Consider the following 17,580-nt stretch of genomic DNA (forward strand, 5'->3'; position numbering starts at 1 on the left):
TTTCGGAAGGGTATCTGTGCTCATTTCAAACTCGAGTTTTATGCGTCACCCCACCTCACCTTTCCCCTGAAGCAGGCATAAGTGTGTTTTCTAAAAGCGTGACTCTGTTCTGTTTGGGGATTCAGTGCATGGGGAGCGATTTTTACATTCCCTCGATAAGTGATATCATAAGTTTCTTTTTTTGTGGGACTTATTTCACTGAGGATGATCGTACCTAAATCCACTCAGGATGCTGCTACCAGCCTCATGACGTGGATTTCATGGCTGAGTGACACTCCATTGGACCTACGTAGCACCACTTGTCCACTTGTCTTTGTCCACTTGTCCACTCGTCTTTGTCCACTTGGCTCTTTCCTGGGATATGAAACGTGTACCGGAGTGGAGGTTCTTGTCAAGACAGCAGCCCTCAACTTTGGGGTCCCTGTGTCTGGTTGATTTTTTCATTTTGCCAAGGTCAACCCCCATGTGTGGAAGTGCCCTATGCTCTGTAGTTCTGTGTTTTACATGGATTGGGAAAGAGGATACACTTGTGAAGATTGGCTGTTGGCCATTGACATCCCGCCCATCAGCTTAACAAGGCTCCCTTGACTCCGTGGGCTGTCCTGCCTTTCTGGTTTTTAGACTTTTTTCGCCTGGCCCTTTTGCCCCGGGGGGGGGGCGAGAGATTTCTTTGTAGTGCTGATTTGCTCTCCCAGGTTGCTTGGTTGGCCAAAAAGGGCGTATGCGTTTTTTCCTGAATATATTCAGGAAAAAACGCATACGCCCTTTTTGGCCAACCGCATCATTGTCCACGTTCTGGCGCTTTTCATGTGCTATCGGGGCCATTCCGATGTACCCGTTGACATCCGTTTCCTGCAGTTCTGCCTTGCGTTCAGCGCCTCTTCGTAGCCTGACCTCAATATATTTTGGGGCGATAGTTATCGTTTAGAACTCTGCAGGTTTGGGAAGTGCAGGGCCCCTGAGCTCCATTTCCCAAGTCGCTTTTTTGTGAGTGGGACGCAACACGGCTGGATGGCTTCACGCCCTATTGTCGATCCGGGGTGGCAGGCTGAACCGCTGGTGAATTCTTCTTCGTGATGGGAAATGAGAGTGACATGTGCCCGACCAAACACCTCCAGCGAGTCTCTCATTGGTTCCCCCTCTTGCAGTTCATCCTGCGGACAAATTGCAGACGGTTCGAAAGAGGCATGGAAAGGCGCCGAGTCTCCAAGTGGGGAGATTGTTAGTAAGGGGGCCTGAATGGAGAACACGAGCACCAGGAGATGAAAACTGAGGTGAGTTTCAGAAAGCTTTCCCGATCCCACGGTGTAGCATCCGCTGGGTTTCCAATGAGTGCTTTCGCTGTCGGAAGATTGCGTTGAACCTGGAGAGTTGGGACCCATGGAATGGGGAGCACGCAGGATTCCTTTCAAGGGTCTGCATTTGCTTTCCCAACCTCACCAATCGTCTCAGCCCCAAGAGTGTCCAGCCTTATGTCTTCTGCCGCTGGGGCTGTAGATGTGGTCAATCCTGGTTGCATGCCAGTCCCTGAACGCATTTTGGAAGAATTTCTCTCTGTTTTGCCCTGCTTGTTTCTTCTTTATGTTGGAAATGTATCCTCAGAATGGGTCTGAGCTGATTTTCCCTGCTGGTTTTAGGCCGCTTTACACACACTTGATGCACTTACACAGAGATATCAAGACTTAGCTTTTAAGATGCTTACTAGTCGGATAGATACTTGTGCGATGAACAGGGTCTGGTGAGTCCAGTTGATTGAGCAAGGAGTAGGTCGTGTCCATTCCATATTCGGTTTTCGGAAGGGTATCTGTGCTCATTTCAAACTCGAGTTTTATGCGTCACCCCACCTCACCTTTCCCCTGAAGCAGGCATAAGTGTGTTTTCTAAAAGCGTGACTCTGTTCTGTTTGGGGATTCAGTGCATGGGGAGCGATTTTTACATTCCCTCGATAAGTGATATCATAAGTTTCTTTTTTTGTGGGACTTATTTCACTGAGGATGATCGTACCTAAATCCACTCAGGATGCTGCTACCAGCCTCATGACGTGGATTTCATGGCTGAGTGACACTCCATTGGACCTACGTAGCACCACTTGTCCACTTGTCCACTTGTCTTTGTCCACTTGTCCACTCGTCTTTGTCCACTTGGCTCTTTCCTGGGATATGAAACGTGTACCGGAGTGGAGGTTCTTGTCAAGACAGCAGCCCTCAACTTTGGGGTCCCTGTGTCTGGTTGATTTTTTCATTTTCCCAAGGTCAACGCCCATGTGTGGAAGTGCCCTATGCTCTGTGGTTCTGTGTTTTCCATGGTTTGGGAAAGAGGATACACTTGTGAAGATTGGCTGTTGGCCATTGACATCCCGCCCATCAGCTTAACAAGGCTCCCTTGACTCCGTGGGCTGTCCTGCCTTTCTGGTTTTTAGACTTTTTTCGCCTGGCCCTTTTGCCCCGGGGGGGGCGAGAGATTTCTTTGTAGTGCTGATTTGCTCTCCCAGGTTGCTTGGTTGGCCAAAAAGGGCGTATGCGTTTTTTCCTGAATATATTCAGGAAAAAACGCATACGCCCTTTTTGGCCAACCGCATCATTGTCCACGTTCTGGCGCTTTTCATGTGCTATCGGGGCCATTCCGATGTACCCGTTGACATCCGTTTCCTGCAGTTCTGCCTTGCGTTCAGCGCCTCTTCGTAGCCTGACCTCAATATATTTTGGGGCGATAGTTATCGTTTAGAACTCTGCAGGTTTGGGAAGTGCAGTGCCCCTGACCTCCATTTCCCAAGTCGCTTTTTTGTGAGTGGGACGCAACACGGCTGGATGGCTTCACGCCCTATTGTCGATCCGGGGTGGCAGGCTGAACCGCTGGTGAATTCTTCTTCGTGATGGGAAATGAGAGTGACATGTGCCCGACCAAACACCTCCAGTGAGTCTCTCATTGGTTCCCCCTCTTGCAGTTCATCCTGCGGACAAATTGCAGACGGTACGAAAGAGGCATGGAAAGGCGCCGAGTCTCCAAGTGGGGAGATTGTTAGTAAGGGGGCCTGAATGGAGAACACGAGCACCAGGAGATGAAAACTGAGGTGAGTTTCAGAAAGCTTTCCCGATCCCACGGTGTAGCATCCGCTGGGTTTCCAATGAGTGCTTTCGCTGTCGGAAGATTGCGTTGAACCTGGAGAGTTGGGACCCATGGAATGGGGAGCACGCAGGATTCCTTTCAAGGGTCTGCATTTGCTTTCCCAACCTCACCAATCGTCTCAGCCCCAAGAGTGTCCAGCCTTATGTCTTCTGCCGCTGGGGCTGTAGATGTGGTCAATCCTGGTTGCATGCCAGTCCCTGAACGCATTTTGGAAGAATTTCTCTCTGTTTTGCCCTGCTTGTTTCTTCTTTATGTTGGAAATGTATCCTCAGAATGGGTCTGAGCTGATTTTCCCTGCTGGTTTTAGGCCGCTTTACACACACTTGATGCACTTACACAGAGATATCAAGACTTAGCTTTTAAGATGCTTACTAGTCGGATAGATACTTGTGCGATGAACAGGGTCTGGTGAGTCCAGTTGATTGAGCAAGGAGTAGGTCGTGTCCATTCCATATTCGGTTTTCGGAAGGGTATCTGTGCTCATTTCAAACTCGAGTTTTATGCGTCACCCCACCTCACCTTTCCCCTGAAGCAGGCATAAGTGTGTTTTCTAAAAGCGTGACTCTGTTCTGTTTGGGGATTCAGTGCATGGGGAGCGATTTTTACATTCCCTCGATAAGTGATATCATAAGTTTCTTTTTTTGTGGGACTTATTTCACTGAGGATGATCGTACCTAAATCCACTCAGGATGCTGCTACCAGCCTCATGACGTGGATTTCATGGCTGAGTGACACTCCATTGGACCTACGTAGCACCACTTGTCCACTTGTCCACTTGTCTTTGTCCACTTGTCCACTCGTCTTTGTCCACTTGGCTCTTTCCTGGGATATGAAACGTGTACCGGAGTGGAGGTTCTTGTCAAGACAGCAGCCCTCAACTTTGGGGTCCCTGTGTCTGGTTGATTTTTTCATTTTCCCAAGGTCAACGCCCATGTGTGGAAGTGCCCTATGCTCTGTGGTTCTGTGTTTTACATGGTTTGGGAAAGAGGATACACTTGTGAAGATTGGCTGTTGGCCATTGACATCCCGCCCATCAGCTTAACAAGGCTCCCTTGACTCCGTGGGCTGTCCTGCCTTTCTGGTTTTTAGACTTTTTTCGCCTGGCCCTTTTGCCCCGGGGGGGGGCGAGAGATTTCTTTGTAGTGCTGATTTGCTCTCCCAGGTTGCTTGGTTGGCCAAAAAGGGCGTATGCGTTTTTTCCTGAATATATTCAGGAAAAAACGCATACGCCCTTTTTGGCCAACCGCATCATTGTCCACGTTCTGGCGCTTTTCATGTGCTATCGGGGCCATTCCGATGTACCCGTTGACATCCGTTTCCTGCAGTTCTGCCTTGCGTTCAGCGCCTCTTCGTAGCCTGACCTCAATATATTTTGGGGCGATAGTTATCGTTTAGAACTCTGCAGGTTTGGGAAGTGCAGTGCCCCTGAGCTCCATTTCCCAAGTCGCTTTTTTGTGAGTGGGACGCAACACGGCTGGATGGCTTCACGCCCTATTGTCGATCCGGGGTGGCAGGCTGAACCGCTGGTGAATTCTTCTTCGTGATGGGAAATGAGAGTGACATGTGCCCGACCAAACACCTCCAGCGAGTCTCTCATTGGTTCCCCCTCTTGCAGTTCATCCTGCGGACAAATTGCAGACGGTACGAAAGAGGCATGGAAAGGCGCCGAGTCTCCAAGTGGGGAGATTGTTAGTAAGGGGGCCTGAATGGAGAACACGAGCACCAGGAGATGAAAACTGAGGTGAGTTTCAGAAAGCTTTCCCGATCCCACGGTGTAGCATCCGCTGGGTTTCCAATGAGTGCTTTCGCTGTCGGAAGATTGCGTTGAACCTGGAGAGTTGGGACCCATGGAATGGGGAGCACGCAGGATTCCTTTCAAGGGTCTGCATTTGCTTTCCCAACCTCACCAATCGTCTCAGCCCCAAGAGTGTCCAGCCTTATGTCTTCTGCCGCTGGGGCTGTAGATGTGGTCAATCCTGGTTGCATGCCAGTCCCTGAACGCATTTTGGAAGAATTTCTCTCTGTTTTGCCCTGCTTGTTTCTTCTTTATGTTGGAAATGTATCCTCAGAATGGGTCTGAGCTGATTTTCCCTGCTGGTTTTAGGCCGCTTTACACACACTTGATGCACTTACACAGAGATATCAAGACTTAGCTTTTAAGATGCTTACTAGTCGGATAGATACTTGTGCGATGAACAGGGTCTGGTGAGTCCAGTTGATTGAGCAAGGAGTAGGTCGTGTCCATTCCATATTCGGTTTTCGGAAGGGTATCTGTGCTCATTTCAAACTCGAGTTTTATGCGTCACCCCACCTCACCTTTCCCCTGAAGCAGGCATAAGTGTGTTTTCTAAAAGCGTGACTCTGTTCTGTTTGGGGATTCAGTGCATGGGGAGCGATTTTTACATTCCCTCGATAAGTGATATCATAAGTTTCTTTTTTTGTGGGACTTATTTCACTGAGGATGATCGTACCTAAATCCACTCAGGATGCTGCTACCAGCCTCATGACGTGGATTTCATGGCTGAGTGACACTCCATTGGACCTACGTAGCACCACTTGTCCACTTGTCCACTTGTCTTTGTCCACTTGTCCACTCGTCTTTGTCCACTTGGCTCTTTCCTGGGATATGAAACGTGTACCGGAGTGGAGGTTCTTGTCAAGACAGCAGCCCTCAACTTTGGGGTCCCTGTGTCTGGTTGATTTTTTCATTTTCCCAAGGTCAACGCCCATGTGTGGAAGTGCCCTATGCTCTGTGGTTCTGTGTTTTACATGGTTTGGGAAAGAGGATACACTTGTGAAGATTGGCTGTTGGCCATTGACATCCCGCCCATCAGCTTAACAAGGCTCCCTTGACTCCGTGGGCTGTCCTGCCTTTCTGGTTTTTAGACTTTTTTCGCCTGGCCCTTTTGCCCCGGGGGGGGGGCGAGAGATTTCTTTGTAGTGCTGATTTGCTCTCCCAGGTTGCTTGGTTGGCCAAAAAGGGCGAATGCGTTTTTTCCTGAATATATTCAGGAAAAAACGCATTCGCCCTTTTTGGCCAACCGCATCATTGTCCACGTTCTGGCGCTTTTCATGTGCTATCGGGGCCATTCCGATGTAGCCGTTGACATCCGTTTCCTGCAGTTCTGCCTTGCGTTCAGCGCCTCTTCGTAGCCTGACCTCAATATATTTTGGGGCGATAGTTATCGTTTAGAACTCTGCAGGTTTGGGAAGTGCAGTGCCCCTGAGCTCCATTTCCCAAGTCGCTTTTTTGTGAGTGGGACGCAACACGGCTGGATGGCTTCACGCCCTATTGTCGATCCGGGGTGGCAGGCTGAACCGCTGGTGAATTCTTCTTCGTGATGGGAAATGAGAGTGACATGTGCCCGACCAAACACCTCCAGCGAGTCTCTCATTGGTTCCCCCTCTTGCAGTTCATCCTGCGGACAAATTGCAGACGGTACGAAAGAGGCATGGAAAGGCGCCGAGTCTCCAAGTGGGGAGATTGTTAGTAAGGGGGCCTGAATGGAGAACACGAGCACCAGGAGATGAAAACTGAGGTGAGTTTCAGAAAGCTTTCCCGATCCCACGGTGTAGCATCCGCTGGGTTTCCAATGAGTGCTTTCGCTGTCGGAAGATTGCGTTGAACCTGGAGAGTTGGGACCCATGGAATGGGGAGCACGCAGGATTCCTTTCAAGGGTCTGCATTTGCTTTCCCAACCTCACCAATCGTCTCAGCCCCAAGAGTGTCCAGCCTTATGTCTTCTGCCGCTGGGGCTGTAGATGTGGTCAATCCTGGTTGCATGCCAGTCCCTGAACGCATTTTGGAAGAATTTCTCTCTGTTTTGCCCTGCTTGTTTCTTCTTTATGTTGGAAATGTATCCTCAGAATGGGTCTGAGCTGATTTTCCCTGCTGGTTTTAGGCCGCTTTACACACACTTGATGCACTTACACAGAGATATCAAGACTTAGCTTTTAAGATGCTTACTAGTCGGATAGATACTTGTGCGATGAACAGGGTCTGGTGAGTCCAGTTGATTGAGCAAGGAGTAGGTCGTGTCCATTCCATATTCGGTTTTCGGAAGGGTATCTGTGCTCATTTCAAACTCGAGTTTTATGCGTCACCCCACCTCACCTTTCCCCTGAAGCAGGCATAAGTGTGTTTTCTAAAAGCGTGACTCTGTTCTGTTTGGGGATTCAGTGCATGGGGAGCGATTTTTACATTCCCTCGATAAGTGATATCATAAGTTTCTTTTTTTGTGGGACTTATTTCACTGAGGATGATCGTACCTAAATCCACTCAGGATGCTGCTACCAGCCTCATGACGTGGATTTCATGGCTGAGTGACACTCCATTGGACCTACGTAGCACCACTTGTCCACTTGTCCACTTGTCTTTGTCCACTTGTCCACTTGGCTCTTTCCTGGGATATGAAACGTGTACCGGAGTGGAGGTTCTTGTCAAGACAGCAGCCCTCAACTTTGGGGTCCCTGTGTCTGGTTGATTTTTTCATTTTCCCAAGGTCAACGCCCATGTGTGGAAGTGCCCTATGCTCTGTGGTTCTGTGTTTTCCATGGTTTGGGAAAGAGGATACACTTGTGAAGATTGGCTGTTGGCCATTGACATCCCGCCCATCAGCTTAACAAGGCTCCCTTGACTCCGTGGGCTGTCCTGCCTTTCTGGTTTTTAGACTTTTTTCGCCTGGCCCTTTTGCCCCGGGGGGGGGGGGGCGAGAGATTTCTTTGTAGTGCTGATTTGCTCTCCCAGGTTGCTTGGTTGGCCAAAAAGGGCGTATGCGTTTTTTCCTGAATATATTCAGGAAAAAACGCATACGCCCTTTTTGGCCAACCGCATCATTGTCCACGTTCTGGCGCTTTTCATGTGCTATCGGGGCCATTCCGATGTAGCCGTTGACATCCGTTTCCTGCAGTTCTGCCTTGCGTTCAGCGCCTCTTCGTAGCCTGACCTCAATATATTTTGGGGCGATAGTTATCGTTTAGAACTCTGCAGGTTTGGGAAGTGCAGTGCCCCTGAGCTCCATTTCCCAAGTCGCTTTTTTGTGAGTGGGACGCAACACGGCTGGATGGCTTCACGCCCTATTGTCGATCCGGGGTGGCAGGCTGAACCGCTGGTGAATTCTTCTTCGTGATGGGAAATGAGAGTGACATGTGCCCGACCAAACACCTCCAGCGAGTCTCTCATTGGTTCCCCCTCTTGCAGTTCATCCTGCGGACAAATTGCAGACGGTACGAAAGAGGCATGGAAAGGCGCCGAGTCTCCAAGTGGGGAGATTGTTAGTAAGGGGGCCTGAATGGAGAACACGAGCACCAGGAGATGAAAACTGAGGTGAGTTTCAGAAAGCTTTCCCGATCCCACGGTGTAGCATCCGCTGGGTTTCCAATGAGTGCTTTCGCTGTCGGAAGATTGCGTTGAACCTGGAGAGTTGGGACCCATGGAATGGGGAGCACGCAGGATTCCTTTCAAGGGTCTGCATTTGCTTTCCCAACCTCACCAATCGTCTCAGCCCCAAGAGTGTCCAGCCTTATGTCTTCTGCCGCTGGGGCTGTAGATGTGGTCAATCCTGGTTGCATGCCAGTCCCTGAACGCATTTTGGAAGAATTTCTCTCTGTTTTGCCCTGCTTGTTTCTTCTTTATGTTGGAAATGTATCCTCAGAATGGGTCTGAGCTGATTTTCCCTGCTGGTTTTAGGCCGCTTTACACACACTTGATGCACTTACACAGAGATATCAAGACTTAGCTTTTAAGATGCTTACTAGTCGGATAGATACTTGTGCGATGAACAGGGTCTGGTGAGTCCAGTTGATTGAGCAAGGAGTAGGTCGTGTCCATTCCATATTCGGTTTTCGGAAGGGTATCTGTGCTCATTTCAAACTCGAGTTTTATGCGTCACCCCACCTCACCTTTCCCCTGAAGCAGGCATAAGTGTGTTTTCTAAAAGCGTGACTCTGTTCTGTTTGGGGATTCAGTGCATGGGGAGCGATTTTTACATTCCCTCGATAAGTGATATCATAAGTTTCTTTTTTTGTGGGACTTATTTCACTGAGGATGATCGTACCTAAATCCACTCAGGATGCTGCTACCAGCCTCATGACGTGGATTTCATGGCTGAGTGACACTCCATTGGACCTACGTAGCACCACTTGTCCACTTGTCTTTGTCCACTTGTCCACTCGTCTTTGTCCACTTGGCTCTTTCCTGGGATATGAAACGTGTACCGGAGTGGAGGTTCTTGTCAAGACAGCAGCCCTCAACTTTGGGGTCCCTGTGTCTGGTTGATTTTTTCATTTTCCCAAGGTCAACGCCCATGTGTGGAAGTGCCCTATGCTCTGTGGTTCTGTGTTTTCCATGGTTTGGGAAAGAGGATACACTTGTGAAGATTGGCTGTTGGCCATTGACATCCCGCCCATCAGCTTAACAAGGCTCCCTTGACTCCGTGGCCTGTCCTGCCTTTCTGGTTTTTAGACTTTTTTCGCCTGGCCCTTTTGCCCCCCGGGGGGGGGGCGAGAGATTTCTTTGTAGTGCTGATTTGCTCTCCCAGGTTGCTTGGTTGGCCAAAAAGGGCGTATGCGTTTTTTCCTGAATATATTCAGGAAAAAACGCATACGCCCTTTTTGGCCAACCGCATCATTGTCCACGTTCTGGCGCTTTTCATGTGCTATCGGGGCCATTCCGATGTACCCGTTGACATCCGTTTCCTGCAGTTCTGCCTTGCGTTCAGCGCCTCTTCGTAGCCTGACCTCAATATATTTTGGGGCGATAGTTATCGTTTAGAACTCTGCAGGTTTGGGAAGTGCAGTGCCCCTGAGCTCCATTTCCCAAGTCGCTTTTTTGTGAGTGGGACGCAACACGGCTGGATGGCTTCACGCCCTATTGTCGATCCGGGGTGGCAGGCTGAACCGCTGGTGAATTCTTCTTCGTGATGGGAAATGAGAGTGACATGTGCCCGACCAAACACCTCCAGCGAGTCTCTCATTGGTTCCCCCTCTTGCAGTTCATCCTGCGGACAAATTGCAGACGGTACGAAAGAGGCATGGAAAGGCGCCGAGTCTCCAAGTGGGGAGATTGTTAGTAAGGGGGCCTGAATGGAGAACACGAGCACCAGGAGATGAAAACTGAGGTGAGTTTCAGAAAGCTTTCCCGATCCCACGGTGTAGCATCCGCTGGGTTTCCAATGAGTGCTTTCGCTGTCGGAAGATTGCGTTGAACCTGGAGAGTTGGGACCCATGGAATGGGGAGCACGCAGGATTCCTTTCAAGGGTCTGCATTTGCTTTCCCAACCTCACCAATCGTCTCAGCCCCAAGAGTGTCCAGCCTTATGTCTTCTGCCGCTGGGGCTGTAGATGTGGTCAATCCTGGTTGCATGCCAGTCCCTGAACGCATTTTGGAAGAATTTCTCTCTGTTTTGCCCTGCTTGTTTCTTCTTTATGTTGGAAATGTATCCTCAGAATGGGTCTGAGCTGATTTTCCCTGCTGGTTTTAGGCCGCTTTACACACACTTGATGCACTTACACAGAGATATCAAGACTTAGCTTTTAAGATGCTTACTAGTCGGATAGATACTTGTGCGATGAACAGGGTCTGGTGAGTCCAGTTGATTGAGCAAGGAGTAGGTCGTGTCCATTCCATATTCGGTTTTCGGAAGGGTATCTGTGCTCATTTCAAACTCGAGTTTTATGCGTCACCCCACCTCACCTTTCCCCTGAAGCAGGCATAAGTGTGTTTTCTAAAAGCGTGACTCTGTTCTGTGTGGGGATTCAGTGCATGGGGAGCGATTTTTACATTCCCTCGATAAGTGATATCATAAGTTTCTTTTGTTGTGGGACTTATTTCACTGAGGATGATCATACCTAAATCCACTCAGGATGCTGCTACCAGCCTCATGACGTGGATTTCATGGCTGAGTGACACTCCATTGGACCTACGTAGCACCACTTGTCCACTTGTCCACTTGTCTTTGTCCACTTGTCCACTCGTCTTTGTCCACTTGGCTCTTTCCTGGGATATGAAACGTGTACCGGAGTGGAGGTTCTTGTCAAGACAGCAGCCCTCAACTTTGGGGTCCCTGTGTCTGGTTGATTTTTTCATTTTCCCAAGGTCAACGCCCATGTGTGGAAGTGCCCTATGCTCTGTGGTTCTGTGTTTTCCATGGTTTGGGAAAGAGGATACACTTGTGAAGATTGGCTGTTGGCCATTGACATCCCGCCCATCAGCTTAACAAGGCTCCCTTGACTCCGTGGGCTGTCCTGCCTTTCTGGTTTTTAGACTTTTTTCGCCTGGCCCTTTTGCCCCGGGGGGGGGCGAGAGATTTCTTTGTAGTGCTGATTTGCTCTCCCAGGTTGCTTGGTTGGCCAAAAAGGGCGTATGCGTTTTTTCCTGAATATATTCAGGAAAAAACGCATACGCCCTTTTTGGCCAACCGCATCATTGTCCACGTTCTGGCGCTTTTCATGTGCTATCGGGGCCATTCCGATGTACCCGTTGACATCCGTTTCCTGCAGTTCTGCCTTGCGTTCAGCGCCTCTTCGTAGCCTGACCTCAATATATTTTGGGGCGATAGTTATCGTTTAGAACTCTGCAGGTTTGGGAAGTGCAGTGCCCCTGAGCTCCATTTCCCAAGTCGCTTTTTTGTGAGTGGGACGCAACACGGCTGGATGGCTTCACGCCCTATTGTCGATCCGGGGTGGCAGGCTGAACCGCTGGTGAATTCTTCTTCGTGATGGGAAATGAGAGTGACATGTGCCCGACCAAACACCTCCAGCGAGTCTCTCATTGGTTCCCCCTCTTGCAGTTCATCCTGCGGACAAATTGCAGACGGTACGAAAGAGGCATGGAAAGGCGCCGAGTCTCCAAGTGGGGAGATTGTTAGTAAGGGGGCCTGAATGGAGAACACGAGCACCAGGAGAGGAAAACTGAGGTGAGTTTCAGAAAGCTTTCCCGATCCCACGGTGTAGCATCCGCTGGGTTTCCAATGAGTGCTTTCGCTGTCGGAAGATTGCGTTGAACCTGGAGAGTTGGGAGCCATGGAATGGGGAGCACGCAGGATTCCTTTCAAGGGTCTGCATTTGCTTTCCCAACCTCACCAATCGTCTCAGCCCCAAGAGTGTCCAGCCTTATGTCTTCTGCCGCTGGGGCTGTAGATGTGGTCAATCCTGGTTGCATGCCAGTCCCTGAACGCATTTTGGAAGAATTTCTCTCTGTTTTGCCCTGCTTGTTTCTTCTTTATGTTGGAAATGTATCCTCAGAATGGGTCTGAGCTGATTTTCCCTGCTGGTTTTAGGCCGCTTTACACACACTTGATGCACTTACACAGAGATATCAAGACTTAGCTTTTAAGATGCTTACTAGTCGGATAGATACTTGTGCGATGAACAGGGTCTGGTGAGTCCAGTTGATTGAGCAAGGAGTAGGTCGTGTCCATTCCATATTCGGTTTTCGGAAGGGTATCTGTGCTCATTTCAAACTCGAGTTTTATGCGTCACCCCACCTCACCTTTCCCCTGAAGCAGGCATAAGTGTGTTTTCTAAAAGCGTGACTCTGTTCTGTTTGGGGATTCAGTGCATGGGGAGCGATTTTTACATTCCCTCGATAAGTGATATCATAAGTTTCTTTTTTTGTGGGACTTATTTCACTGAGGATGATCGTACCTAAATCCACTCAGGATGCTGCTACCAGCCTCATGACGTGGATTTCATGGCTGAGTGACACTCCATTGGACCTACGTAGCACCACTTGTCCACTTGTCCACTTGTCTTTGTCCACTTGTCCACTCGTCTTTGTCCACTTGGCTCTTTCCTGGGATATGAAACGTGTACCGGAGTGGAGGTTCTTGTCAAGACAGCAGCCCTCAACTTTGGGGTCCCTGTGTCTGGTTGATTTTTTCATTTTCCCAAGGTCAACGCCCATGTGTGGAAGTGCCCTATGCTCTGTGGTTCTGTGTTTTCCATGGTTTGGGAAAGAGGATACACTTGTGAAGATTGGCTGTTGGCCATTGACATCCCGCCCATCAGCTTAACAAGGCTCCCTTGACTCCGTGGGCTGTCCTGCCTTTCTGGTTTTTAGACTTTTTTCGCCTGGCCCTTTTGCCCCGGGGGGGGCGAGAGATTTCTTTGTAGTGCTGATTTGCTCTCCCAGGTTGCTTGGTTGGCCAAAAAGGGCGTATGCGTTTTTTCCTGAATATATTCAGGAAAAAACGCATACGCCCTTTTTGGCCAACCGCATCATTGTCCACGTTCTGGCGCTTTTCATGTGCTATCGGGGCCATTCCGATGTACCCGTTGACATCCGTTTCCTGCAGTTCTGCCTTGCGTTCAGCGCCTCTTCGTAGCCTGACCTCAATATATTTTGGGGCGATAGTTATCGTTTAGAACTCTGCAGGTTTGGGAAGTGCAGGGCCCCTGAGCTCCATTTCCCAAGTCGCTTTTTTGTGAGTGGGACGCAACACGGCTGGATGGCTTCACGCCCTATTGTCGATCCGGGGTGGCAGGCTGAACCGCTGGTGAATTCTTCTTCGTGATGGGAAATGAGAGTGACATGTGCCCGACCAAACACCTCCAGCGAGTCTCTCATTGGTTCCCCCTCTTGCAGTTCATCCTGCGGACAAATTGCAGACGGTACGAAAGAGGCATGGAAAGGCGCCGAGTCTCCAAGTGGGGAGATTATTAGTAAGGGGGCCTGAATGGAGAACACGAGCACCAGGAGATGAAAACTGAGGTGAGTTTCAGAAAGCTTTCCCGATCCCACGGTGTAGCATCCGCTGGGTTTCCAATGAGTGCTTTCGCTGTCGGAAGATTGCGTTGAACCTGGAGAGTTGGGACCCATGGAATGGGGAGCACGCAGGATTCCTTTCAAGGGTCTGCATTTGCTTTCCCAACCTCACCAATCGTCTCAGCCCCAAGAGTGTCCAGCCTTATGTCTTCTGCCGCTGGGGCTGTAGATGTGGTCAATCCTGGTTGCATGCCAGTCCCTGAACGCATTTTGGAAGAATTTCTCTCTGTTTTGCCCTGCTTGTTTCTTCTTTATGTTGGAAATGTATCCTCAGAATGGGTCTGAGCTGATTTTCCCTGCTGGTTTTAGGCCGCTTTACACACACTTGATGCACTTACACAGAGATATCAAGACTTAGCTTTTAAGATGCTTACTAGTCGGATAGATACTTGTGCGATGAACAGGGTCTGGTGAGTCCAGTTGATTGAGCAAGGAGTAGGTCGTGTCCATTCCATATTCGGTTTTCGGAAGGGTATCTGTGCTCATTTCAAACTCGAGTTTTATGCGTCACCCCACCTCACCTTTCCCCTGAAGCAGGCATAAGTGTGTTTTCTAAAAGCGTGACTCTGTTCTGTTTGGGGATTCAGTGCATGGGGAGCGATTTTTACATTCCCTCGATAAGTGATATCATAAGTTTCTTTTTTTGTGGGACTTATTTCACTGAGGATGATCGTACCTAAATCCACTCAGGATGCTGCTACCAGCCTCATGACGTGGATTTCATGGCTGAGTGACACTCCATTGGACCTACGTAGCACCACTTGTCCACTTGTCTTTGTCCACTTGTCCACTCGTCTTTGTCCACTTGGCTCTTTCCTGGGATATGAAACGTGTACCGGAGTGGAGGTTCTTGTCAAGACAGCAGCCCTCAACTTTGGGGTCCCTGTGTCTGGTTGATTTTTTCATTTTCCCAAGGTCAACGCCCATGTGTGGAAGTGCCCTATGCTCTGTGGTTCTGTGTTTTCCATGGTTTGGGAAAGAGGATACACTTGTGAAGATTGGCTGTTGGCCATTGACATCCCGCCCATCAGCTTAACAAGGCTCCCTTGACTCCGTGGGCTGTCCTGCCTTTCTGGTTTTTAGACTTTTTTCGCCTGGCCCTTTTGCCCCGGGGGGGGGCGAGAGATTTCTTTGTAGTGCTGATTTGCTCCCCCAGGTTGCTTGGTTGGCCAAAAAGGGCGTATGCGTTTTTTCCTGAATATATTCAGGAAAAAACGCATACGCCCTTTTTGGCCAACCGCATCATTGTCCACGTTCTGGCGCTTTTCATGTGCTATCGGGGCCATTCCGATGTAGCCGTTGACATCCGTTTCCTGCAGTTCTGCCTTGCGTTCAGCGCCTCTTCGTAGCCTGACCTCAATATATTTTGGGGCGATAGTTATCGTTTAGAACTCTGCAGGTTTGGGAAGTGCAGTGCCCCTGAGCTCCATTTCCCAAGTCGCTTTTTTGTGAGTGGGACGCAACACGGCTGGATGGCTTCACGCCCTATTGTCGATCCGGGGTGGCAGGCTGAACCGCTGGTGAATTCTTCTTCGTGATGGGAAATGAGAGTGACATGTGCCCGACCAAACACCTCCAGCGAGTCTCTCATTGGTTCCCCCTCTTGCAGTTCATCCTGCGGACAAATTGCAGACGGTACGAAAGAGGCATGGAAAGGCGCCGAGTCTCCAAGTGGGGAGATTGTTAGTAAGGGGGCCTGAATGGAGAACACGAGCACCAGGAGATGAAAACTGAGGTGAGTTTCAGAAAGCTTTCCCGATCCCACGGTGTAGCATCCGCTGGGTTTCCAATGAGTGCTTTCACTGTCGGAAGATTGCGTTGAACCTGGAGAGTTGGGACCCATGGAATGGGGAGCACGCAGGATTCCTTTCAAGGGTCTGCATTTGCTTTCCCAACCTCACCAATCGTCTCAGCCCCAAGAGTGTCCAGCCTTATGTCTTCTGCCGCTGGGGCTGTAGATGTGGTCAATCCTGGTTGCATGCCAGTCCCTGAACGCATTTTGGAAGAATTTCTCTCTGTTTTGCCCTGCTTGTTTCTTCTTTATGTTGGAAATGTATCCTCAGAATGGGTCTGAGCTGATTTTCCCTGCTGGTTTTAGGCCGCTTTACACACACTTGATGCACTTACACAGAGATATCAAGACTTAGCTTTTAAGATGCTTACTAGTCGGATAGATACTTGTGCGATGAACAGGGTCTGGTGAGTCCAGTTGATTGAGCAAGGAGTAGGTCGTGTCCATTCCATATTCGGTTTTCGGAAGGGTATCTGTGCTCATTTCAAACTCGAGTTTTATGCGTCACCCCACCTCACCTTTCCCCTGAAGCAGGCATAAGTGTGTTTTCTAAAAGCGTGACTCTGTTCTGTGTGGGGATTCAGTTCATGGGGAGCGATTTTTACATTCCCTCGATAAGTGATATCATAAGTTTCTTTTTTTGTGGGACTTATTTCACTGAGGATGATCGTACCTAAATCCACTCAGGATGCTGCTACCAGCCTCATGACGTGGATTTCATGGCTGAGTGACACTCCATTGGACCTACGTAGCACCACTTGTCCACTTGTCCACTTGTCTTTGTCCACTTGTCCACTTGGCTCTTTCCTGGGATATGAAACGTGTACCGGAGTGGAGGTTCTTGTCAAGACAGCAGCCCTCAACTTTGGGGTCCCTGTGTCTGGTTGATTTTTTCATTTTCCCAAGGTCAACGCCCATGTGTGGAAGTGCCCTATGCTCTGTGGTTCTGTGTTTTACATGGGTTGGGAAAGAGGATACACTTGTGAAGATTGGCTGTTGGCCATTGACATCCCGCCCATCAGCTTAACAAGGCTCCCTTGACTCCGTGGGCTGTCCTGCCTTTCTGGTTTTTAGACTTTTTTCGCCTGGCCCTTTTGCCCCGGGGGGGGGGCGAGAGATTTCTTTGTAGTGCTGATTTGCTCTCCCAGGTTGCTTGGTTGGCCAAAAAGGGCGTATGCGTTTTTTCCTGAATATATTCAGGAAAAAACGCATACGCCCTTTTTGGCCAACCGCATCATTGTCCACGTTCTGGCGCTTTTCATGTGCTATCGGGGCCATTCCGATGTAGCCGTTGACATCCGTTTCCTGCAGTTCTGCCTTGCGTTCAGCGCCTCTTCGTAGCCTGACCTCAATATATTTTGGGGCGATAGTTATCGTTTAGAACTCTGCAGGTTTGGGAAGTGCAGTGCCCCTGAGCTCCATTTCCCAAGTCGCTTTTTTGTGAGTGGGACGCAACACGGCTGGATGGCTTCACGCCCTATTGTCGATCCGGGGTGGCAGGCTGAACCGCTGGTGAATTCTTCTTCGTGATGGGAAATGAGAGTGACATGTGCCCGACCAAACACCTCCAGCGAGTCTCTCATTGGTTCCCCCTCTTGCAGTTCATCCTGCGGACAAATTGCAGACGGTACGAAAGAGGCATGGAAAGGCGCCGAGTCTCCAAGTGGGGAGATTGTTAGTAAGGGGGCCTGAATGGAGAACACGAGCACCAGGAGAGGAAAACTGAGGTGAGTTTCAGAAAGCTTTCCCGATCCCACGGTGTAGCATCCGCTGGGTTTCCAATGAGTGCTTTCGCTGTCGGAAGATTGCGTTGAACCTGGAGAGTTGGGACCCATGGAATGGGGAGCACGCAGGATTCCTTTCAAGGGTCTGCATTTGCTTTCCCAACCTCACCAAT

This window comes from Kogia breviceps, chromosome 3 (assembly GCF_026419965.1).
Source record: "Kogia breviceps isolate mKogBre1 chromosome 3, mKogBre1 haplotype 1, whole genome shotgun sequence".
NCBI lineage: Eukaryota > Metazoa > Chordata > Mammalia > Artiodactyla > Physeteridae > Kogia > Kogia breviceps.